This window comes from Choloepus didactylus, chromosome 8 (genome assembly GCF_015220235.1).
Source record: "Choloepus didactylus isolate mChoDid1 chromosome 8, mChoDid1.pri, whole genome shotgun sequence".
Classification (NCBI taxonomy): Eukaryota; Metazoa; Chordata; class Mammalia; order Pilosa; family Megalonychidae; genus Choloepus; species Choloepus didactylus.
The window spans coordinates 104942011-104967552 of NC_051314.1; positions in this window are offsets into that span (position 1 = coordinate 104942011).

A 25542-nucleotide genomic window follows, 5' to 3' on the forward strand; every position below is an offset into this window, starting at 1 on the left:
AAATTAACAAAGCCCCATTCAACCATCATTTCAGCACACTGGGAGCCTTCCTACACAGCCCAGCAGTCCAGAACCACCCTGGGGGAACGGCACTCACCTGTGACATAGCACAGTCATCCCTCAACAGAGGACCAGGGGGTGCACGGCCTGGAAGAGGGACCCACTCACAAGTCTCAGGAGCCATACACCAATACCAAGGACTTGTGGGTCAGTAGCAGAGACAAACTGTGGCAGGACTGAACTCAAGGATTAGACTATTGCAGCAGCTTTGAAACTCCAGGAACACTAGGGAGATTTGATTGTTAGAGCCACCCCCCCTCCCTGACCGCCCAGAAACACGCCCCATATACAGGGCGGGCAACACCAACTACACACGCAAGCTTGGTACACCAACTGGACCCCACAAGACTCACTCCCCCACTCACCACAAAGGCAAAGCAAGGGAGAACTGGCTTGTGGAGAACAGGTGGCACATGGAGGCCACCTGCTGGTTAGTTAGAGAAAGTATACTCCACAAAGCTGTAGATCTGATAAATTAGAAATAAGGACTTCAATTGATCTACAAATCCTAAAAGAACCCTATCAAGTTCAGCAAATGCCACGAGGCCAAAAACAACAGAAAATTATAAAGCATATGAAAAAAACAGACGATATGGATAACCCAAGCCCAAGCACCCAAATCAAAAGATCAGAAGAGACACAGTCCCTAGAGCAACTAATCAAAGAACTAAAGGTGAACAATGAGACCATAGTACGGGATATAAAGGATATCAAGAAGACCCTAGGAGAGCACAAAGAAGACATTGCAAGACTAAATAAAAAAACAGATGATCTTATGGAAATTAAAGAAACTGTTGACCAAATTAAAAAGATTCTGGATACTCATAGTACAAGACCAGAGGAAGTTGAACAATGAATCAGCGACCTGGAAGACAAAAGAATGGAAAATGAAGCACAAAAGAAAGAATGGGGAAAAAAATCAAAAAAATCGAAACGGACTTCAGGGATATGATAGATAATATAAAACATCCGAATATAAGACTCATTGGTGTTCCAGAAGGGGAAGAAAAGGGTAAAGGTCTAGGAAGAGTATTCAAAGGAATTGTTGGAGAAAACTTCCCAAATCTTCTAAACACCATAAATACACAAACATAAATGCCCAGTGAACTCCAAATAGAATAAATACAAATAAACTCACTCCAAGACAAATTCTGATCACACTGTCAAACACGGAAGAGAAGGAGCAAGTTCTGAAAGCAGCAAGAGAAAAGCAATTCACCACATACAAAGGAAACAGCATAAGACTAAGTAGTGACTACTCAGCAGCCACCATGCAGGCAAGAAAGCAGTGGCACGATATATTTAAAATTCTGAGTGAGAAAAATTTCCAACCAAGAATACTTTATCCAGCAAAGCTCTCCTTCAAATCTGAGGGAGAGCTTAAATTTTTCACAGACAAACAAATGCTGAGAGAATTTGCTAACAAGAGACCTGCCCTACTGGAGATGCTAAAGGGACTGCTACAGACAGAGAAAGAAAGGACAGAGAGACTTGTAGAAAGGTTCAGTACTAAAGAGATTCAGTATGGGTACAGTAAAGGATATTAATAGAGGGGAAAAATATATATGACAAACATAAAACAAAGGATAAGATGGCTGACTCAAGAAATGCCTTCACGGTTATAACGTTGAATGTAAATGGATTAAACTCCCCAATTAAAAGATACAGATTCGCAGAATGGATTAAAAAAAATGAGCCATCAATATGTTGCATACAAGAGACTCATCTTAGACACAGGGACACAAAGAAACTGAAAGTGAAAGGTTGGAAAAAAATATTTCATGCAAGCTACAGCCAAAAGAAAGCAGGTGTAGCAATATTAATCTTAGATAAAGTACACTTTAAATGCAGGGATGTTTTGAGAGACAAAGAAGGCCACTACATACTAATAAAAGGGGCAATTCAACAAGAAGAAATAACAATCATAAATGTTTATGCACCCAATCAAGGTGCCACAAAATACATGAGAGAAACACTGGCAAAGCTAAAGGAAGCAATGGATGTTTCCACAATAATTGTGGGAGACTTCAACACATCACTCTCCCCTATAGATAGATAAACCAGACAGAAGACCAATAAGAAAATTGAAAACCTAAACAATCTGATAAATGAATTAGATTTAACAGACATATATAGAACATTACATCCCAAATCACCAGGATACACATACTTCTCTAGTGCTCACGGAACTTTCTCCAGAATAGATCATATGCTGGGACATACTACAAAGCTCAATAAATTTAAAAAGATTGAAATTATTCAAAGCACATTCTCTGACCACAATGGAATATAATTAGAAGTCAATAACCATCAGAGACTTAGAAAATTCACAAATACCTGGAGGTTAAACAACACACTGCTAAACAATCAGTGGGTTAAAGAAGAAATAGCAAGAGAAATTGCTAAATATATAGAGACGAATGAAAATGAGAACACAACATACCAAAACCTATGGGATGCAGCAAAAGCAGTACTGAGGGGGAAATTTATAGCACTAAACGTATATATTAAAAAGGAAGAAAGAGCCAAAATCAAAGAACTAATGGATCAAATGAAGAAGCTAGAAAATGAACAGCAAACGAATCCTAAACCAAGTAGAAGAAAAGAAATAGCAAGGATTAAAGCAGAAATAAATGACATAGAGAACAAAAAACAATAGAGAGGATAAATATCACCAAAAGTTGCTTCTTTGAGAAGATCAACATGATTGACAAGCCCCTAGCTAGACTGACAAAATCAAAAAGAGAGAAGACCCATATAAACAAAATAATGAATGAAAAAGGTGACATAACTGCAGATCCTGAAGAAATTAAAAAAATTATAAGAGGATACTATGAACAACTGTATGGCAACAAACTGGATAATGCAGAGGAAACAGACAATTTCCTGGAAACATATGAACAACCTAGACTGACCAGAGAAGAAATAGAAGACCTCAACCAACCCATCACAAGCAAAGAGATCCAATCAGTCATCAAAAATCTTCCCACAAATAAATGCCCAGGGCCAGATGGCTTCACAGGGGAATTCTACCAAACTTCCAGAAAGAACTGACACCAATCTTACTCAAACTCTTTCAAAACATTGAAGAAAATGGAACACTACCTAACTCATTTTATGAAGCTAACATCAATCTAATACCAAAACCAGGCAAAGATGCTACAAAAAAGGAAAACTACCGGCCAATCTCCCTAATGAGTATAGATGCAAAAATCCTCAACAAAATACTGGCAAATCAAATCCAAAGACACATTAAAAAAATCATGCACCATGACCAAGTGGGGTTCATTCCAGGCATGCAAGGATGGTTCAACATAAGAAAATCAATCAATGTATTGCAACACATTAACAATTCGAAAGGGAAAAATCAAATGATCATCTCAATAGATGCTGAAAAGGCATTTGACAAAATCCAACATCCATTTTTGATAAAAACACTTCAAAAGGTAGGAATTGAAGGAAACTTTCTCAATATGATAAAGAGCATATAGGAAAAACCCACAGCCAGCATAGTACTCAATGGTGGGAGACTGAAAGCCTTCCCTCTAAGATCAGGAACAAGACAAGGATGCCCACTGTCACCACTGTTATTCAACATTGTGCTGGAAGTGCTAGCCAGGGCAATCCGGCAAGACAAAGAAATAAAAGGCATCCAAATTGGTAAAGAAGAAGTAAAACTGTCATTGTTTGCAAATGATATGATCTTATATCTGGAAAACCCTGAGAAATCGACGATACAGCTACTAGAGCTAATAAACAAATTTAGCAAAATAGCGGGATACGAGATTAATGCACATAAGTCAGTAATGTTTCTATATGCTAGAAATGAAGAAACTGAAGACACACTCAAGAAAAAGATACCATTTTCAACAGCAACTAAAAAAATCAAGTACCTAGAAATAAACTTAACCAAAGATGTAAAAGACCTATACAAAGAAAACTACATAACTCTACTAAAAGAAATAGAAGGGGACCTTAAAAGATGGAAAAATATTCCATGTTCATGGATAGGAAGGCTAAATGTCATTAAGATGTCAATTCTACCCAAACTCATCTACAGATTCAATGCAATCCCAATCAAAATTCCAACAACCTACTTTGCAGACTTGGAAAAGCTAGTTATCAAATTTATTTGGAAAGGGAAGATGCCTCGAATTGCTAAAGACACTCTAAAAAAGAAAAACGAAGTGGGAGGACTTACACTCCCTGACTTTGAAGCTTATTATAAAGCCACAGTTGTCAAAACAGCATGGTACTGGCACAAAGATAGACATATAGATCAATGGAATCGAATTGAGAATTCGGAGATAGACCCCCACATCTATGGCCGACTGATCTTTGATAAGGCCCCCAAAGTCACTGAACTGGGTCATAATGGTCTTTTCAACAAATGGGGCTGGGAGAGTTGGATATCCATATCCAAAAGAATGAAAGAAGTCCCATACCTCACACCCTACACAAAAATTAACTCAAAATGGACCAAAGATCTCAATATAAAAGAAACTACCATAAAACTCTTAGAAGATAATGTAGGGAAACATCTTCAAGACATTTTATTAGGCGGCCACTTCCTAGACTTTACACCCAAAGCACAAGCAACAAAAGAAAAAATAGATAAATGGGAACTCCTCAAGCTTAGAAGTTTCTGCACCTCAAAGGAATTTCTCAAAAAGGTAAAAGAGGCAGCCCAGTCAATGGGAAAAAATTTTTCAAAACCATGTATCTGACAAAAGACTGGTATCTGGCATATATAAAGAAATCCTACAACTCAATGACAATAGTACGGACAGCCCAATTATAAAATGGGCAAAAGATATGAAAAGACAGTTCTCTGAAGAGGAAATACAAATGGCCAAGAAACACATGAAAAAATGTTCAGCATCACTAGCTATTAGAGAGATGCAGATTAAGACCACAATGAGATACCATCTCACACCGATTAGAATGGCTGCCATTAAACAAACAGGAAACTATAAATGCTGGAGGGGATGTGGAGACACTGGAACTCTTATTCATTGTTGGTGGGACTGTATAATGGTTCAGCCACTCTGGAAGTCAGTCTGGCAGTTCCTTAGAAAACTAGATATAGAGTTACCCTTCGATCCAGTGACTGCACTTCTCGGTATATACCCGGAAGATCGGAAAGCAGTGACACGAACAGATATCTGCACGCCAATGTCCATAGCAGCATTATTCACAATTGCCAAGAGATGGAAACAACCCAAATGTCCTTCAACAGATGAGTGGATAAATAAAATGTGGTATATACACACGATGGAATACTACGCGGCAGTAAGAAGGAACGATCTGGTGAAACATATGACAACATGGATGAACCTTGAAGACATAATGCTGAGCGAAATAAGCCAGGCACAAAAAGAGAAATATTATATGCTACCACTAATGTGAACTTTGAAAAATGTAAAACAAATTGTTTATAGTGTAGAATGTAGGGAACTAGCAATAGAGAGCAATTAAGGAAGGGGGAACAAGAATCCAAGAAGAACAGATAAGCTATCATGGGTAAATTTAATGTTCTGGGAATGCCCGGGAATGACGATGGTCTGTTCATTTCTCATGGGTATAGTAGGAACAAGTTCACAGAAATGTTGCTATATTAGGTAACTTTCTTGGGGTAGAGTAGGAACATGTTGGAAGTAAAGTAGTTATCTTAGGTTAGTTTTCTTTTTCTTACTCCCTTGTTATGATCTCTTTGAAATGTTCTTGTATTGTATTTTTTTATTTATTTTTTATTTTTTTTAATTTTTCATACAGTTGATTTAAAAAAAAAAAAAAAAAACAAGGAAAAAAATATGTAGAGCCCCCTTGAGGAGCCTGTGGAGAATGCAGGGGTATTGGCCTACCCCACCTTGATGGTTGCTAACATGACCACAGACATAGGGGACTGGTGGTTTGATGGGTTGAGCCCTCTACCACAGGATTTACCCTTGGGAAGACGGTTGCTGCAACGGAGAGGCTATGCCTCCCTATAATTGTGCCTAAGAGCCTCCTGTCGAATGCCTCTTTGTTGCTCAGATGTGGCCCTCTCTCTCTAGCTAAGCCAACTTGAAAGGTGAAATCACTGCCCTCCCCCCCTACATGGGATCAGACACCCAAGGGAGTGAATCTCCCTGGTAACATGGAATATGACTCCTGGGGAGGAATGTAGACCCGGCATCGTGGGATGGAGAACATCTTCTTGACCAAAAGGGGGATATGAAAGGAAATGAAATAAGCTTCAGTGGCAGAGAGAGTCCAAAAGGAGCCGAGAGGTCACTCTGGTGGGCACTCTTATGCACAATTTAGACAACCCTTTTTAGGTTCTAAAGAATTGGGGTAGCTGAAACTATCAAACTACAACCCAGAACCCATGAATCTCGAAGACGACTGTATAAAAATGTAGCTTACGAGGGGTGACAATGGGATTGGGAAAGCCATAAGGACCACACTCTCCTTTGTCTAGTTTATGGATGAATGAGTAGAAAAATAGGGGAAGGAAACAAACAAACAGACAAAGGTACCCAGTGTTCTTTTTTACTTTAATTGCTCTTTTTCACTTTAATTATTATTCTTGTTATTTTTGTGTGTGTGCTAATGAAGGTGTCAGGGATTGATTTAGGTGATGAATGTACAACTATGTAATGATACTGTGAACAATCTAATGTACGATTTGTTTTGTATGACTGTGTGGTATGTCACTATATCTCAATAAAATGAAGATAAAAGAAAAAAAGAGATTTGAACATTCTTCCCTGTGAAACATGAGTAGCCAAGACACTGACATCTAGAGTTCCTCAACAATATCCAGATTACCTTACAGTGAAACTCAAAGTCATAGCCACACCCATATGCTCAGTGGTCACAAAAACCTTTTAATTTCTTAGTCTTAAGCATGAGTAGACAACCAAGCATTACCAGATACTGATTCTAACACTGAAGATAAAAACTGAAAGAAGGGGGAGACTTCTGGGGAAGATGGCAGAGCAGAGAGCTCCAGGACACAGTCCTCCCACCAAAAGAAAACTATTAAACAGGTAGAAACTGTCTGCAACAACTATTTTGAAATTCCAGAGGCTGAAGAGCATTGTAGAGCACCCAGAGAAGACCAGGAGGAAAAGGCTGATAAATTAAGATAAAGAACTGTAAATTGATGTCTCCACACAGCAGCTACCGGTGCCCATCCCCCACTCCACAGCAGGGAGCCACAGGGTCTAGTCCCCATGGCTAGCTGCTGGTGACAGAAAGGGACTTGAAATCTCCTTCCCCAGGAACAGGCAAGTATGGCTGATTTCTGATTATAGCTTTTGATTCGTGAATTCAGATCACTGAGTCCTGGCTCTGAGGGCAGCTATTATTTCAACTCACCCTGGAAAGGTGGCAGCTGCCATTGTTTCAACCTGCCATGTAACTGGGCAGCAGAGGTGGTGGAGATTTAAAGATGCAGCACTTCCTCAGGACTGCAGGGGACAGTTAGCTGAAAGGCTTCATTTGCTGGGCAGGACAGGAAAGCTCAGCTTTGGGGAGCTGTCAGAGAAGTTTTTGGAGCCCTTCCTGATCCCCTCCTCAGGGTACTCTGAACCAGTCAGTGCACCCTTCATGAGCCCCTGGCCCTGTTGTGGATGGGAAAGACTGACAGGAAAGTCCTTTCCAGGATGACACTCCTCCCAAAATTTGGTCTCCAGGCAAAAGCAGCATGAGACAATGAAAGCAGTGTATAAAACCATAGAAGCAGACAGTCTGGGATAAAGGCCTGTCAGTGTCAAGTAACCAGGAGATGGAGGTCTGCCTCCTGGGAAAGAGAGGGGCCAGCCAAACCTCTGTAGACAGGGGAACTCCAAAACACCAAAAAAGCAAAACCCCAGGACAAAACAGAGGCCCAGAACAACAGGGAAAATCTAGCATACTGCATTCACGATAGGAAGACCCACTTGATGGTGGCTGAAGCTCAAGGAAATCTCTTATCACTAGCTGGTTACAAAAACAAAAAACAGACATCCCAGGGAGTGAATCCCAGACTTAAAGTTTTTAAATAGTAAAATGTAAAGTGTGCAGCAAAAGAGTACAAAACAAAGAACAGGAAATGATGGCCCATCCAAAGGAAGAGGATAAAAATACAGAAACTATCAATGAAGAAGAGCAAAATGAGTACATACTGAACAAAACCTTTTAAAAAATGATTGCAAAAATGCTCAAGGAGATGAAGGAAAGTACAAAGAACTAAAGGAAATCAAGTATACAATCAATGAACCAGAAGAGAGTCTAAGTAAAGAGACAGAAATTGTAAAAAGGAACCAAACAGAACTACTGGAGTTGAAGACCACAATAACTGAAATGGAAAATGCCCAGGAAGGTTTCAAGAACAGATTGGAGCTGGGAGAAAAAAGAATCAGTGAACTTGAAGACAAAACAGTTGAATTGAATCAGGATGAGGAACAGAAAGAAAAAAGAATTATTAAAAGTAAAAATAGCCTAAGACATCTATGGAACACCATCAAGTGCACCAATATATACATTATGGGAGTCCCAGAAGGAGAAGAAAGAGACAAAGGGGTAGAAGGAATACTCAAAGAAATAATGACAGAGAACTTATTAAACATAGCAAAAGACATGAATATGCAGATCCACAAAGCTCAGAGAACAGCAAACAGAACAAACATGAAAAAAATACACCCCACCATATATTGATTACACTATCTAATGCAAAGGGCAAGGAGAGAGTTCTGAAAGCTGCAAGAGAAAAGCAATGTGTTACATACAAGGGAGCTCCAATAAGATTAAGTGCTGATTTCTCATCAGAAGCAATGAAGGCAAGAAGACAGTGGATTGAAAGACTTAAAATGCTGAAAGAAAATAACTGCCAACTAAGAATTTTAAATCCAGGTGACTTTCTTTCAAAAATGAAGGAGATAATTTCAAAAATTGCTATAGGTTACAATTCCACAATTTCAGTTCTTTCCTTATTATGCAATACAAGGTATATACAGAATAAATAAATAAATAATTTGGCAGTTCGTTAAAAAAAATAAAATATGAGGGAGAGATTAAGAAATTCCCAGACAAGAAAAGGTGAGGGAGTTATTCACCACTAGACTAGCCCTACAAGCACCGATAAAGGGCATTCTTCAGACTGAAATGAAAGGACACTAGACAGTGGTTCAAAGTAGCATAAAGAAATAAAGACCTGAAGTAAAGATAACCATTTGGGTAATTATAAACACCAGTATTACTGTATTTATTCTTCAGTATATAACTCCATTTCTTACTTCCTATATGTGATAAAATGCAGATGCACAGAGTAATGATAAATTTATATTTTTGGATATACAATGTACAAAAATATAGGTGGTAACAAGTACAAAAAATGGTGGAGGGACAGAGGGATATAGGAAAAGTGTATGTGTATGCTATAAAAGTTAAGTTGGTATCAAACTAAATACATTTGTTAAACATTTAGGATGTTAAATGTTAACCCCATTGTAACCACAAGGAAAATAGATGAAAAATATATCCAGATAGAAACGAGAAGGCACTCAATATGGTACAACAACATACAAAAGCAAATAAACATAAAAGTAGGCTTTAATAGGAGTGGGGGACAAAAAAGGTATAAGACTTACAAAGACTAAATGGCAAAATGGCAGAAGAAAGTCCTGTATTATCAGTAGTGATTTTAAATGTAAATGGATTAAGCTTGCCATTCAGAAGGAAGAGACTGTCAGAATGGATAAGAAAACATGACCCAACTATATGGTCTCTGCAAGAGACCCACCTTAAATTCAAAGAAACATGTAAATTGAGTGTGAAAGGATGGGAAAAAATATACCATGAAAGTAGTAACCAAAAGAGAGCTGTAGTGGCTATACTAATATCAGATAAAATAGACTTTAAGTAAAAAAGTTATGAGGGACAAAGATGGTCATTATATACTGATAAAGGGGACAATTCAACAGGAAGATGTAACAATTATAAATATATATGTACCTAAGAGCAGAGCCCCAAAATATAGGAAGCAAATACTGACAGATTTGAAAGGAGAAACTGATTGTTCTGCATTTATAGTAAAAGACTATAACACATCACTCTCAATAATGTATAGAACATCTAGTCAGAAAATCAATAAAGTATAGGACTTCAATGATACACTAAACCACTTGGGCCTAACAGACATATATAGAAAACTGCACCCAAAAAAAACAGAATACACATTTTTCTTGAGTGCTCATTGATCATTCTCCAGGATAGAATATATTTTGGGTCACAAAACAAGTTTCAATAAATAAAAAAATTTGAAATCATACAATGTATATTCTCCAACCACAAAGGAATGAAGCTAGAAATCAATGACAGAGGGAGAAATGAAAAGTTCACAAATGTGTGGAAATCTGTGGAAACAACATACTCTTAAACAACCAATAGTTTAAAGAGGAAATCAGAAATAAAATTAGGAAATATCTTGAGGTAAAAGAAAATACAATATACCAAAACTTATGGGATACAGTGAAGGCAGTGCACAGAGGGAAATTTATAGCTCTAAATGCTTACATTAAAAAAGAAGAAAGCCTTCAAAACAGAGACATAACCTCAAAACTGGAAGAACTAGAAAAAGAAGGGCAAACTAAACACAAAGTGAGCAGAAGGAAGGAAATAACAAAGATTAGAGTGAAGATAAATGAAATCAAAAAAAAAAAAAACACTAGAGAAAATTAAAAAAAACGAAAGTTGGTTCTTTGAAAAGATCAGTAAAAGTGACAAACCTTTAGCTAGACTGACAAAGAAAAAAAGAGAGGAGATACAAATAATGAAAAGAAGAAATGAAGAGGGGGACATTGCTACCAACCCTGCTGAAATAAAAAGGATGATAAAAGGATACCATTAATAACTGTATGCCAATAAATTAGATAGTGTAGATGAAATGGACAAATTCTTAGAAACACACAAACTACCTACATTGAGTCAAGAAGAAATAGAATATTTCAACAACCAAATTACTAGTAAAAAGAATGAATCAGTCATCAAAAACCTCCCAACAAAGAAAAGCCCAGGGCCAGATAGATTCAAAGGGGGAATTCTACTTAACATTCCAAGAAGACTTAGCTTCAATCTGCTCAAACTCTTTCAAAAAATTGAAGAGGAGGGAACACTCCCTAACTCATTCTACAAGGCCAACATCACCCTCATATAGAAGTTGGATAAAGTTACCATAAGAAAAGAAAACTACAGATCAATATCTCTCATGAGTATAGATGCAAAAATCCTCAACAAAATACAGCAAACCAAATCCAACAGCATACTAAAAAAAAAAAAAAAATTATGCACCATTATCAAGTAGGATTTATCCCTGGTGTGCAAGTTTGGTTCAACATAAGAAAATAAATTAAAGTAATACATATTAACAGAATGAAGGGGAAAAAAACACATCATCATGTCAATTGATGCAGAAAAGGCATTTGACAAAATACAGCTGTCTTTCTTGATAAAAACACTTAGAATACTAGGAATAGAAGTAAATTTGTTCAACATGATAAAGGGCATATATGAAAATCCCACAGCTAACAGCTAACATCCTACTTAATGGTGAAAGACTGAAAGCTTTCCGTCTGAGATCAGGAATAAGACAAGGATGCCAAATGTCTCCAGTGTTATTGAATATTGTACTGGAATTCCTGCCAGAGCAATTAGGTAAGAAAAAAATAAAAGTTATCCAATTTTGAAAGGAAGAAGTAAAACTTTCCCTGTTTGCAGATGATATGATCCTATACACAGAAAATCCTCAAAAATCCACAACAAAGCTTCTAGAGCTACTAAATGAATTCAGTAAAAGGTGGGGTACAAGATTAACACCCAAATATCACTAGTGTTTCTATACACAAGGAATGAACACTCACAAGTAGAAATCAAGAAAAGAATTCCATTCACAGTATCAATGAAAAGAATCAAATATCTAGGTATAAATCTAACCCATGATGTCAAGGACTTGTACACAAAAAACTTCAAAACATTGTTAAAAGAAATTAAAGAGGACCTAAATAAATGGAAGGATATTCCATGTTCATGGATTGGAAGACTAAATATCATTAAGATGTCAATTCCACCCAAAGCAATTTATAGATTCAATATAATCACAATCAAAACTCCAACAAACTTCTTTGCAAAAATGGAAAAGCCAATTATCAAATTTATATGGAAGGAGAAGGGCCTCAAATATCTAAAGCCATCTTGAAAAAAGAAGAATGAAGCTGAGGACTCACCAATCTTAAAATTTATTACAAAGCTACAGAAATCAAAACAGCATAGAACTGGCACAAGGACAGACACACAGACCAACTGAATAGAATTGAGAGTGCTGAGATTAACCCTCATATTTATGGCCAACTGATTTTTACAAGGGGGAAAGGACCACTCAAATGGGAAAGAAGAGTGTCTTCAACAAATGATGCTGGGAAAACTGGTTATCCATTTGCAAAAAAAAGGAGGACCCCTACCTCACATCTTATACAAAAATCAATTCAAAATGGATCAAAGACTTTAATCTAAGAACTAGAACAATCAAACTCCCAGAAGAAAATGTAGGGAATCATCTTCAGGACCTTGTGCTGCACAATGGTTTCTCAGACTAGACACCCAAAGAACCAAAAGCAAAAGAAAAAAATAGATAAATGGGACCTCATCAAAATTAAAAACTTTTGCTCCTCAAAGAACTTTATTATGAAAGTAAAACAATGACCTACACAATAGGAGAAAATATTTGGAACTCACACATCCGAAAAAGGTTCAATATCCAGAATATATAAAGAAATCCTTCTATGTAACAAAAAGGCAAACAACTCAATTTAAAAAATGGGTAAAGACTTGAACAGACACCTCTCAAAAAAAGATCTACAAATGGCCAGAAGACACATAAAAATATGCTCAACATCATTAGACATCAGGGAAATGGAAAATAACAGTGTTGGAGAAGATGCAAAGAAATGGGAACACTCATTTCATTGCCGTTGGGAATGTAAATTGGTGCAGCCACAGTGGAAGGCAGTTTGGTGGTTCCTTATGATCTGACAATCCCACTACTAGGTGTACATATCCAAAATAATTGAAAGCAGGGACTCAAACAGATATTTGCAGACCAATGTTCATAATGACATTATTCACAGTTAGCAAAAGACAGCAGCAACCCAGATGTCCAACCAACAATGAATAGATAAACAAACTGTGATATAAAATACAATGGAATGTTATTCAGCCACAAAAAGTAATGAAGTCCTCATACATGAAACAACATGGATATATTGTGAAGACATCATGTTGAGTGAAACAGCCAGACACAAAAGGACAGATATTGTATGATCTCACTATTTTGAAACAATTAGAATAAGCATATGCATAGAATCAGAATTTAGAATGTAAGTTCTCAGGGGATGGGGTGGGGATAGGGATTGGTAAGTTAAGGCTTAAAATACACCAAGTTTCTATTTTGAATGCTTGCAATGTTTTGGTTGGACGGTAGTGACTGTAACACAACATTGTGAATGCAATTAACATCGAAATCTATATCAGAGTATGATTAACAGAGGAAATATTAGATTGTATATATGGCAACACAATAAAATTTTTAAAAAATCTATGAAACTACACTACAAAAGCAGTTCTAAGTTAAACCATGGACTTCAATTAATAGTACAATTATTAAAATGTGCTATTATCAATTGTGAAAAATGTTTTACACCACTGCAAGGTGTTGGTGTTTGTGTGGTACATGAGAATCCTATATTTTATGTGTGATTTTTCTGTAAACCCGTAAGTTCTCTAATAAAAAGCAAAAAAAAAAAATAGTTATCTTTTCTTACTTATAGGTAAAAACAAAAGAGTGATTTTTTTTTGCTTCATATTTTGTGGAATAAAATAAGCTTATAATTTTATAGGAATATGATCCTGATAAAGACTGTTTGAAACCTGAAGGAAAAAAACACTAAGAGAGGAAGAAAATAGCAACCTGAAAAAAACATAAACTAAGATTTAAAGCAAAAATCCATAAACGTATCTTTATTACCTTCAGAGAAATACAAGATTTTGCATCCACGAAGAAAGGAGAGGAGAATCTATAAAAGAACGTTCAGAGGGGAAAATATTCTCTTGGAAATTAAAAATCATAATCACAGAAATAACAAATTCAACAGAATGGTTAAAGGTAAAACTGAGAAATTTTCCCTAAAAGAAGAGCAAAAACACAAAAATACAGCAAAAGGAGAGAAAATCAGAGATCCAGCCCAAGAGATCCAACTACTGAATGATAGGAGTACAAAAGAAAGAACAGAAAAATAAAAAGAGAGGAAAATATCAGTGAAATAATTACAGAGGAAAACATCAGTAAATAATTTCAGAGGAAAATATCAATGAAATAATTACAAAGCCCAGGAGAAAAGGACATGAGTTTGCAGATTAAAAGGATTCATCAAGTACCTAGCAGAGCAGGTGAAACAGATCCATACTAAGGTAAAAATTCAGAACATGGAGAACAAAGATGACATCCTAAAAGATTACAGAAATTAAAAAATAAAAGAACTACCTACAAAGGATCAGGAATCAACAGCAACACTGAAACTATAAGACATTTCAGCAATACCTTCAAAATTGTGAAAGCAACTGCTTTTAGACCATTAATTCTATACTCAGCCTAACTATCACTCAAGTTAGGAGTGGAATAAAGAACACTTTCAGATACAAGAACTTAAAAATATTACTTCCTCATAAACTGTATAAGGAAGGTCTTAGAAAATGTGTTCTAAAATGAGGAAGTAAAAAAAGAAAACAGAAGATTCCATACAGGAAAAACATTAAGGAGGCGGGGCAAGATGGCAGACTGGTGAGCTGTATGTTTTAGTTACTCCTCCAGGAAAGTAGGTAAAAAGCCAGGAACTGCGTGGACTGGACACCACAGAGCAATCTGTCTTTGGGCATACTTCATACAACACTCATGAAAACGTGGAACTGCTGAGATCAGCGAAATCTGTAAGTTTTTGCGGCCAGGGGACCCGCGCCCCTCCCTGCCAGGCTCAGTCCCGGGGGAGGAGGGGCTGTCAGCTCCAGGAAGGAGAAGGGAGAATTGCAGTGGCTGCTCTCATCGGAAACTCATTCTACTGATTCAAACTCCAACCATAGATAGACTGAGGCCAGACACCAGAGACTCTGAGAGCAGCCAGCCCAGCAGAGAGGAGACGGGCATAGAAGGAAAACAACACGAGAAGCTCCAAAGTAAAAGCAGAGGATTTTTGGAGTTCTGGTGAACACAGAAAGGGGAAGGGCGGAGATCAGGCCTTGAGGTGCATATGCAAATCCCGAAGCAAGGCTGATCTCTCTGCCCAGGGCACCTTTCCTTAATGGCCCTGGTTGCTTTGTCTATTAGCATTTCAATAACCCATTAGATCTCTGAGGAGGGCGGTTTTTTTTTTTTTTTTTTTTTTTTAATCCTTTTTGCTTTTTCTAAAACAATTACTCTAAGAAGCTCAATACAGAAAGCTTCAAAGAATTGAAATTTGGGCACGTCAAGTCAAGAGCAGAAATAAGAGAGCTCTGAGACAAAAGGCAATAATCCAGTGGCTGAGAAAATTCACTAAACAACACAACTTCCCAAGAAAAGGGGGGTGTCCGCTCACAGCCACCATCCTGGTGGACAGGAAACACTCCTGCCCATCGCCAGCCCCATAGCCCAGAGCTGCCCCAGACAACCCAGTGTGACGGAAGTGCTTCAAATAACAGGCACACACCACAAAACTGGGCGTGGACATTAGCCTTCCCTGCAACCTCAGCTGAATGTCCCAGAGCTGGGAAGGGGGAGCAGTGTGAATTAACAGAGCCCCATTCAGCCATCATTTGAGCAGACTGGGAGCCTCCCAACACAGCCCAGCAGCCCAGAACTGCCCTGGGGGGACGGCACTCACCTGTGACATAGCACAGTCATCCCTCAACAGAGGACCCGGGGTGCACAGCCTGGAAGAGGGGCCCACTTGCAAGTCTCAGGAGCCATACGCCAATACCAAAGACTTGTGGGTCAGTGGCAGAGACAAACTGTGGCAGGACTGAACTGAAGGATTAGACTATTGCAGTAGCTTTAAAACTCTAGGATCATCAGGGAGATTTGATTGTTAGGGCCACCCCCCCTCCCCGACTGCCCAGAAACACAACCCACATACAGGGCAGGCAACACCAACTACACACGCAAGCTTGGGACACCAATTGGGCCCCACAAGACTCACTCCCCCACTCACCAAAAAGGCTAAGCAGGGGAGATCTGGCTTGTGGAGAACAGGTGGCTCGTGGACGCCACCTGCTGGTTAGTTAGAGAAAGTGTACTCCACGAAGCTGTAGATCTGATAAATTAGAGATAAGGACTTCAACTGGTCTACAAACCCTAAAAGAACCCTATCAAGGACAGCAAATGCCACGAGGCCAAAAACAACAGAAAATTATAAAGCATATGAAAAAACCAGACGATATGGATAACCCAAGCCCAAGCACCCAAATCAAAAGACCAGAAGAGACACACCTAGAGCAGCTACTCAAAGAACTAAAGATGAACAATGAGACCCTAGTACGGGATATGAAGGAAATCAAGAAGACCCTAGAAGAGCATAAAGAAGACATTGCAAGACTAAATAAAAAATGGATGATCTTATGGAAATTAAAGAAACTGTTGACCAAATTAAAAAGATTCTGGACACTCATAGTACAAGACTAGAGGAAGTTGAACAACGAATCAGTGACCTGGAAGATGACAGAATGGAAAATGAAAGCATAAAAGAAAGAATGGGGAAAAAAATTGAAAAACTCGAAATGGACCTCAGGGATATGATAGATAATATGAAGCGTCCGAATATAAGACTCATTGGTGTCCCAGAAGGGGAAGAAAAGGGTAAAGGTCTAGGAAGAGTATTCAAAGAAATTGTTGGGGAAAACTTCCCAAATCTTCTAAACAACATAAATACACAAATCATAAATGCTCAGCGAACTCCAAATAGAATAAATCCAAAAAAACCCACTCCGAGACATATACTGATCACACTGTCAAACACAGAAGAGAAGGAGCAAGTTCTGAAAGCAGCAAGAGAAAAGCAACTCACCACATACAAAGGAAACAGCATAAGACTAAGTAGTGACTACTCAGCAGCCACCATGGAGGCGAGAAGGCAATGGCACGATATATTTAAAATTCTGAGAGAGAGGAATTTCCAGCCAAGAATACTTTATCCAGCAAAGCTCTCCTTCAAATTTGAGGGAGAGCTTAAATTTTTCACAGACAAAGAAATGCTGAGAGAATTTGCTAACAAGAGACCTGCCCTACTGGAGATACTAAAGGGAGCCCTACAGACAGAGAAACAAAGACAGGACAGAGAGACTTGGAGAAAGGTTCAGTACTAAAGAGATTCGGTATGGGTACAATAAAGGATATTAATAGAGAGAGGGAAAAATATGGCAAACATAATCCAAAGGATAAGATGGCCGATTCAAGAAATGCCTTCACGGTTTTAACGTTGAATGTAAATGGATTAAACTCCCCAATTAAAAGATATAGATTCGCAGAATGGATCAAAAAAAATGAACCATCAATATGTTGCATACAAGAGACTCATCTTAGACACAGGGACACAAAGAAATTGAAAGTGAAAGGATGGAAAAAAATATTTCATGCAAGCTACAGCCAAAAGAAAGCAGGTGTAGCAATATTAATCTCAGATAAAATAGACTTCAAATGCAGGGATGTTTTGAGAGACAAAGAAGGCCACTACATACTAATAAAAGGGGCAATTCAGCAAGAAGAAATAACAATCGTAAATGTCTATGCACCCAATCAAGGTGCCACAAAATACATGAGAGAAACATTGGCAAAACTAAAGGAAGCAATTGATGTTTCCACAATAATTGTGGGAGACTTCAACACATCACTCTCTCCTATAGATAGATCAACCAGACAGAAGACCAATAAGGAAATTGAAAACCTAAACAATCTGATAAATGAATTAGATTTAACAGACATCTACAGGACATTACATCCCAAATCACCAGGATACACATACTTTTCTAGTGCTCACGGAACTTTCTCCAGAATAGATCATATGCTGGGACATAAAACAAGCCTCAATAAATTTAAAAAGATTGAAATCATTCAAAGCACATTCTCTGACCACAATGGAATACAATTAGAAGTCAATAACCATCAGAGACTTAGAAAATTCACAAATACCTGGAGGTTAAACAACACACTCCTAAACAATCAGTGGGTTAAAGAAGAAATAGCAAGAGAAATTGCTAAATATATAGAGACGAATGAAAATGAGAACACAACATACCAAAACCTATGGGATGCAGCAAAAGCAGTGCTAAGGGGGAAATTTATAGCACTAAACGCATATATTAAAAAGGAAGAAAGAGCCAAAATCAAAGAACTAATGGATCAACTGAAGAAGCTAGAAAATGAACAGCAAACCAATCCTAAACCAAGTAGAAGAAAAGAAATAACAAGGATTAAAGCAGAAATAAATGACATAGAGAACAAAAAAACAATAGAAAGGATAAATATCACCAAAAGTTGGTTCTTTGAGAAGATCAACAAGATTGACAAGCCCCTAGCTAGACTGACAAAATCAAAAAGAGAGAAGACCCATATAAACAAAATAATGAATGAAAAAGGTGACATAACTGCAGATCCTGAAGAAATTAAAAAAATTATAAGAGGATATTATGAACAACTGTATGGCAACAAACTGGATAATGTAGAAGAAATGGACAATTTCCTGGAAACATATGAACAACCTAGACTGACCAGAGAAGAAATAGAAGACCTCAACCAACCCATCACAAGCAAAGAGATCCAATCAGTCATCAAAAATCTTCCCACAAATAAATGCCCAGGGCCAGATGGCTTCACAGGGGAATTCTACCAAACTTTCCAGAAAGAACTGACACCAATCTTACTCAAACTCTTTCAAAACATTGAAAAAAATGGAACACTACCTAACTCATTTTATGAAGCTAACATCAATCTAATACCAAAACCAGGCAAAGATGCTACAAAAAAGGAAAACTACCGGCCAATCTCCCTAATGAATATAGATGCAAAAATCCTCAACAAAATACTTGCAAATCGAATCCAAAGACACATTAAAAAAATCATACACCATGACCAAGTGGGGTTCATTCCAGGCATGCAAGGATGGTTCAACATCAGAAAAACAATCAATGTATTACAACACATTAAAAACTCGAAAGGGAAAAATCAATTGATCATCTCAATAGATGCTGAAAAAGCATTTGACAAAATCCAACATCCCTTTTTGATAAAAACACTTCAAAAGGTAGGAATTGAAGGAAACTTCCTCAACATGATAAAGAGCATATATGAAAAACCCACAGCCAGCATAGTACTCAATGGTGAGAGACTGAAAGCCTTCCCTCTAAGATCAGGAACAAGACAAGGATGCCCGCTGTCACCACTGTTATTCAACATTGTGCTGGAAGTGCTAGCCAGGGCAATCCGGCAAGACAAAGAAATAAAAGGCATCCAAATTGGAAAAGAAGAAGTAAAACTGTCATTGTTTGCAGATGATATGATCTTATATCTAGAAAACCCTGAGAAATCAACGATACACCTACTAGAGCTAATAAACAAATTTAGCAAAGTAGCGGGATACAAGATTAATGCACATAAGTCAGTAATGTTTCTATATGCTAGAAATGAACAAACTGAAGAGACACTCAAGAAAAAGATACCATTTTCAATAGCAACTAAAAAAATCAAGTACCTAGGAATCAACTTAACCAAAGATGTAAAAGACCTATACAAAGAAAACTACATAACTCTACTAAAAGAAATAGAAGGGGACCTTAAAAGATGGAAAAATATTCCATGTTCATGGATAGGAAGGCTAAATGTCATTAAGATGTCAATTCTACCCAAACTCATCTACAGATTCAATGCAATCCCAATCAAAATTCCAACAACCTACTTTGCAGACTTGGAAAAGCTAGTTATCAAATTTATTTGGAAAGGGAAGATGCCTCGAATTGCTAAAGACACTCTAAAAAAGAAAAACGAAGTGGGAGGACTTACACTCCCTGACTTTGAAGCTTATTATAAAGCCACAGTTGCCAAGACAGCATGGTACTGGCACAAAGATAGACATATAGATCAATGGAATCGAATTGAGAATTCAGAGATAGACCCTCAGATCTATGGCCGACTGATCTTTGATAAGGCCCCCAAAGTCACCGAACTGAGCCATAATGGTCTTTTCAACAAATGGGGCTGGGAGAGTTGGATATCCATATCCAAAAGAATGAAAGAGGACCCCTACTTCACCCCCTACACAAAAATTAACTCAAAATGGACCAAAGATCTCAATATAAAAGAAAGTACCATAAAACTCCTAGAAGATAATGTAGGAAAACATCTTCAAGACCTTGTATTAGGAGGCCACTTCCTAGACTTTACACCCAAAGCACAAGCAACAAAAGAGAAAATAGATAAATGGGAACTCCTCAAGCTTAGAAGTTTCTGCACCTCAAAGGAATTTCTCAAAAAGGTAAAGAGGCAGCCAACTCAATGGGAAAAAATTTTTGGAAACCATGTATCTGACAAAAGACTGATATCTTGCATATACAAAGAAATCCTACAACTCAATGACAATAGTACAGACAGCCCAATTATAAAATGGGCAAAAGATATGAAAAGACAGTTCTCTGAAGAGGAAATACAAATGACCAAGAAACACATGAAAAAATGTTCAGCTTCACTAGCTATTAGAGAGATGCAAATTAAGACCACAATGAGATACCATCTAACACCGGTTAGAATGGCTGCCATTAAACAAACAGGAAACTACAAATGCTGGAGGGGATGTGGAGAAATTGGAACTCTTATTCATTGTTGGTGGGACTGTATAATGGTTCAGCCACTCTGGAAGTCAGTCTGGCAGTTCCTTAGAAAACTAGATATAGAGCTACCATTCGATCCAGCGATTGCACTCCTCGGTATATACCCGGAAGATCGGAAAGCAGTGACACGAACAGATATCTGCACGCCAATGTTCATAGCAGCATTATTCACAATTGCCAAGAGATGGAAACAACCCAGATGTCCTTCAACAGATGAGTGGATAAATAAAATGTGGTATATACACACGATGGAATACTACGCGGCAGTAAGAAGGAACGATCTGGTGAAACATATGACAACATGGATGAACCTTGAAGACATAATGCTGAGCGAAATAAGCCAGGCACAAAAAGAGAAATATTATATGCTACCACTAATGTGAACTTTGAAAAATGTAAAACAAATGGTTTATAATGTAGAATGTAGGGGAACTAGCAGTAGAGAGCAGTTGAGGAAGGGGGAACAATAATCCAGGAAGAACAGATAAGCTATTTAACGTTCTGGGGATGCCCAGAAATGACTATGGTCTGTTAATTTCTGATGGTTGTAGTAGGAACAAGTTCACTGAAATGTTGCTATATTATGTAACTTTCTTGGGGTAAAGTAGGAACATGTTGGAAGTTAAGCAGTTATCTTAGGTTAGTTGTCTTTTTCTTACTCCCTTGCTATGGTCTCTTTGAAATGCTCTTTTATTGTTTGTTTTCTTTTTAACTTTTTTTTTCATACAGGTGATTTGAAAAAAGAAGGGAAAGTTAAAAAAAAAAAAAAAAAAAAAAAAAAGAAAAAAGAAAAAAAAGGGAAAAAAAAAAAAAAAAAAAAAAAGATGTAGTGCCCCCTTGAGGAGCCTGTGGAGAATGCAGGGGTATTCGCCTACCCCACCTCCATGGTTGCTAACATGACCACAGACATAGGGGACTGGTGGTTTGATGGGTTGAGCCCTGTACCATAAGTTTTACCCTTGGGAAGACGGTTGCTGCAAAGGAGAGGCTAGGCCTCCCTGTATTTGTGCCTAAGAGTCTCCTCCTGAATGCCTCTTTGTTGCTCAGATGTGGCCCTCTCTCTCTGGCTAAGCCAACTTGAAAGGTGAAATCACTGCCCTCCCCCCTACGTGGGATCAGACACCCGGGGGGGTGGGTCTCCCTGGCGGCGTGGAGTGTGGCTCCCGGGGAGGAGTGTGGGCCTGGCGCCGTGGGGCGGAGGGCATCTTCTTGGCCGGGGGGGGGGTGTGAGGGGAGATGAGGTGGGCTTCGGTGGCGGGGGGATTCCGGGGGGAGCCGGGGGGTCGCTCTGGTGGGCACTCTTGTGCACACTTTGGACGGCCCTTTTTGGGTTCTGGAGGGTTGGGGTGGCTGGTGGTGGATGCCTGGGACTGTCGGACTGCAGCCCGGGGCCCGTGGATCTCGAGGACAGTTGTATGGAGGTGTGGCTTGTGAGGGGTGGCGGTGGGATTGGGAGAGCCATGGGGACCGGGCACCGCTTTGTCTGGTTTGTGGATGGATGTGTAGAGGAGTGGGGGGGGGGGGCGGACAGGCAGGGGTGCCCAGTGTTCTTTTTTACTTCGGTTGCTCTTTTTCACTCTGATTGTTATTCTTGTTGTTTTTGTGTGTGTGCTGGTGAGGGTGTCAGGGATTGATTTGGGTGGTGGATGTGCAGCTGTGTGGTGGTGCTGTGGACAGTCGAGAGTGCAGTTTGTTTTGTGTGACTGCGTGGTGTGTGAATGTATCTCGGTAAAATGATGATTAAAAAAAAAATAATAATAAAAAAAAAAAAAAAAATTTATCCCACAGAAATAACCAGAGATGAACTGGAAAATTCACTGGAAACAGTGAATATATTATATTAACAGTATAATCCCATTTAAAAATAAGCATGTATATTTATTTATACATGTACATATATGCATAAAAAAAGACAATCGGTGATTATTTATAGGTAGTAAGATCCCAAGTTTTGTAATTTTCAATTTTTTTTTGTAATGAGCATGTATTTGCTTTTATAGTTGGAAAAACAATTGAACATTATATTTCATTATATTTCAAAGTTAAATATATTTTCTTTCCTTTCCATGTAATCTAAGAGTTGTGAGTAAGGTATCTCTGTTCTTTTGGTCTTTTTTACCTCATCTACCAAGACACTTTTTGCAATTTTTTTAACTTCCTAGAGCTCCTCAGAAAAGAAAAAAGAATGAAATTCTTTAATTATGAATTTTCACTTTAACTTCTCTATATTATATGATCATCAAAGTTCTCAATTTACATTTCAATTTCTAATACTGCATCTTCAGCTAAACCCTTAATTGATCCCTGTGGTTAAATAGCCATATAAATACTTAGGCAAGATTATTTCAGCAAACATCCAAAAGTAAAATTAGATATTGCTATTAGAATATTTTTAAAGGTAATTTGCACAAATTCCTTCTCCTGACTGGTAATTCTTAATAACTGCAGGTGAATAACAGGGGGGGCTAAGGGGGTGGGATGTTCTTGGTGTTCTTTTTAACTTGTATTTTTGTTCTTGTTTTTATTTTTTTTGGAGTAATGAGGGTGTTCGAAGGTTGAGTGTGGTGGTGAGTGTGCGGCCGTGTGATGGTGCTGTGGGCAGCTGATTGTGCACTGTGTATGATCGTGTGGTGTGTGAATATATCTCAATAAAACTGAATTTAAAAAAAAATAAAAATAAAAAAAAAAAAAAAAAAAAAAAGAAAAACATTAAGACACTCTAGGATGATGACAGAGGTAGATGCCCAAATGAGAACTGTGTTCCAGGGATAGAAAGCAACCAGGACACACTAGAGCAAGTTGGAAAATGTGTGACCAAAAACAGAGTACACATGTGTGGCTACTGTTTCTGCATAGTGACTGTGGTTGGGACTCAGAGTAATGACCTTGTATGATTGAGACTGATTGATAAAATAAGAAGTATGTTCCTAATTCATGGTTACAAAAATATATCTCCTTTTAAACAGATATCTCTTTTAACTGACATCTTGGTAAATGCTTTCCAATATTCATAGACTGCAATGCAAAGGAAAACATAGATCTGCTTGAATAAGAATAATTCTCCTGTATTTACATACATATTTATAAATGCCTAAAATGTCTCTGGGACATAAGAAAGAAGCTGCCTATAATAACCGTTCTCACTAAGAGAAGACCTAGGTCTCTGGGGAAAGAGGTAGGACAGAGAGTTACTTTCACTACTTATTCTTCAGTTTCTCTGACTTTTGAACCATGTGCATGTATTAACTTTTCAAATATTACAATAAAATTCTTTACATATGTGGGTGTATACTTCAAACCCAGAGCCAGAATCATGCTTAAATAAGCATTCATCATGTAAAAAAAAAACTGTCAATTATTATTTAGCATTGTTTAACAACTATTAACTAATGCAATTTAAAAATAACATGAAGAATAAATGATCAGTTTTTGCAGATGACATAATTTTATGCTTTTTAAAACCAGAGGAAGATTTAAAAAGCTATTAGAAGCTATGAAAGAATATAGTAACATGGCTGACTACAAAAATAAAATACAACAATCCATAACTTTACTGACAATAATCAGTTAGAAAATGTTTCATCACATTTATTTATTTTATACAAGAAAGTAATACTATCTCCTAAAAAATATTAAAATAAGAGTGTACCAGATAAAAAGTTAATGCACCTCTGCCATAACCTTGTAAGCTAGATTCCATTCTAGCCCCCATTTTACAGATGATTTAAATATAAATAATAAAACCATGAAGTATTAGATTAAAAAGATGGCTGAATGTCTTTAACCCTTGTGTAAAAATTAAAGCATTTCTAAGCAAGTCACAATTCTCAGAAGCCATAAAAAAAAGAGTAATAAGTTTTACCCTAAATATTAAAATCTACTCTATTAAAATGCTATCAATATAATAAAAATGCAAATAAACTGGGAAAATATTGATAACTTATATGACAAATAACTTAATTTCCTGTTCATACAAAGGGCCCTTACATATCCAAAAACAAAAGGAAAAAGAAAAATGGATAAATAAATGATCAGAAAGGTCACTGAAGAAGAAATAATACCACAAAAAATGACCAACCAAAATCATAACTACATAAATACAAATCAAATTGATAAATACTATATTTCATCCAACAATTTGGCAAAGATTAAAAATCTGATTATACCCAGTGTTGGCAACCATTTGGAGTAACTGATATTCTCATATATTATTGGTAGAGTTTAAATTGTTAGAATATTTTGGAAAGTGGTTTGACAATATAAATCAAATTCTATATACATATACTCAATAACTCAGCAATCCCATTTCTTGGACTTTACCCTAATGCAGCTATCACAAAAAGGCTTTAAAAAACCTATGTGCAGCGATGTTCGTAGGAAAATTGTTTGGAAGAACACTCAAAACCACATAAAGAAAGAGGAAGGCTAGGGGCATGCATGACACCAGAAGGAAAGATAGAAGATAAGGACTGGGACTGTATAACTTAGTGAAACCTAGAGTGAACAACAATGGTGATTAAATGTACAAATACTAGAACGTTTTTACATGAAGGAGAACAA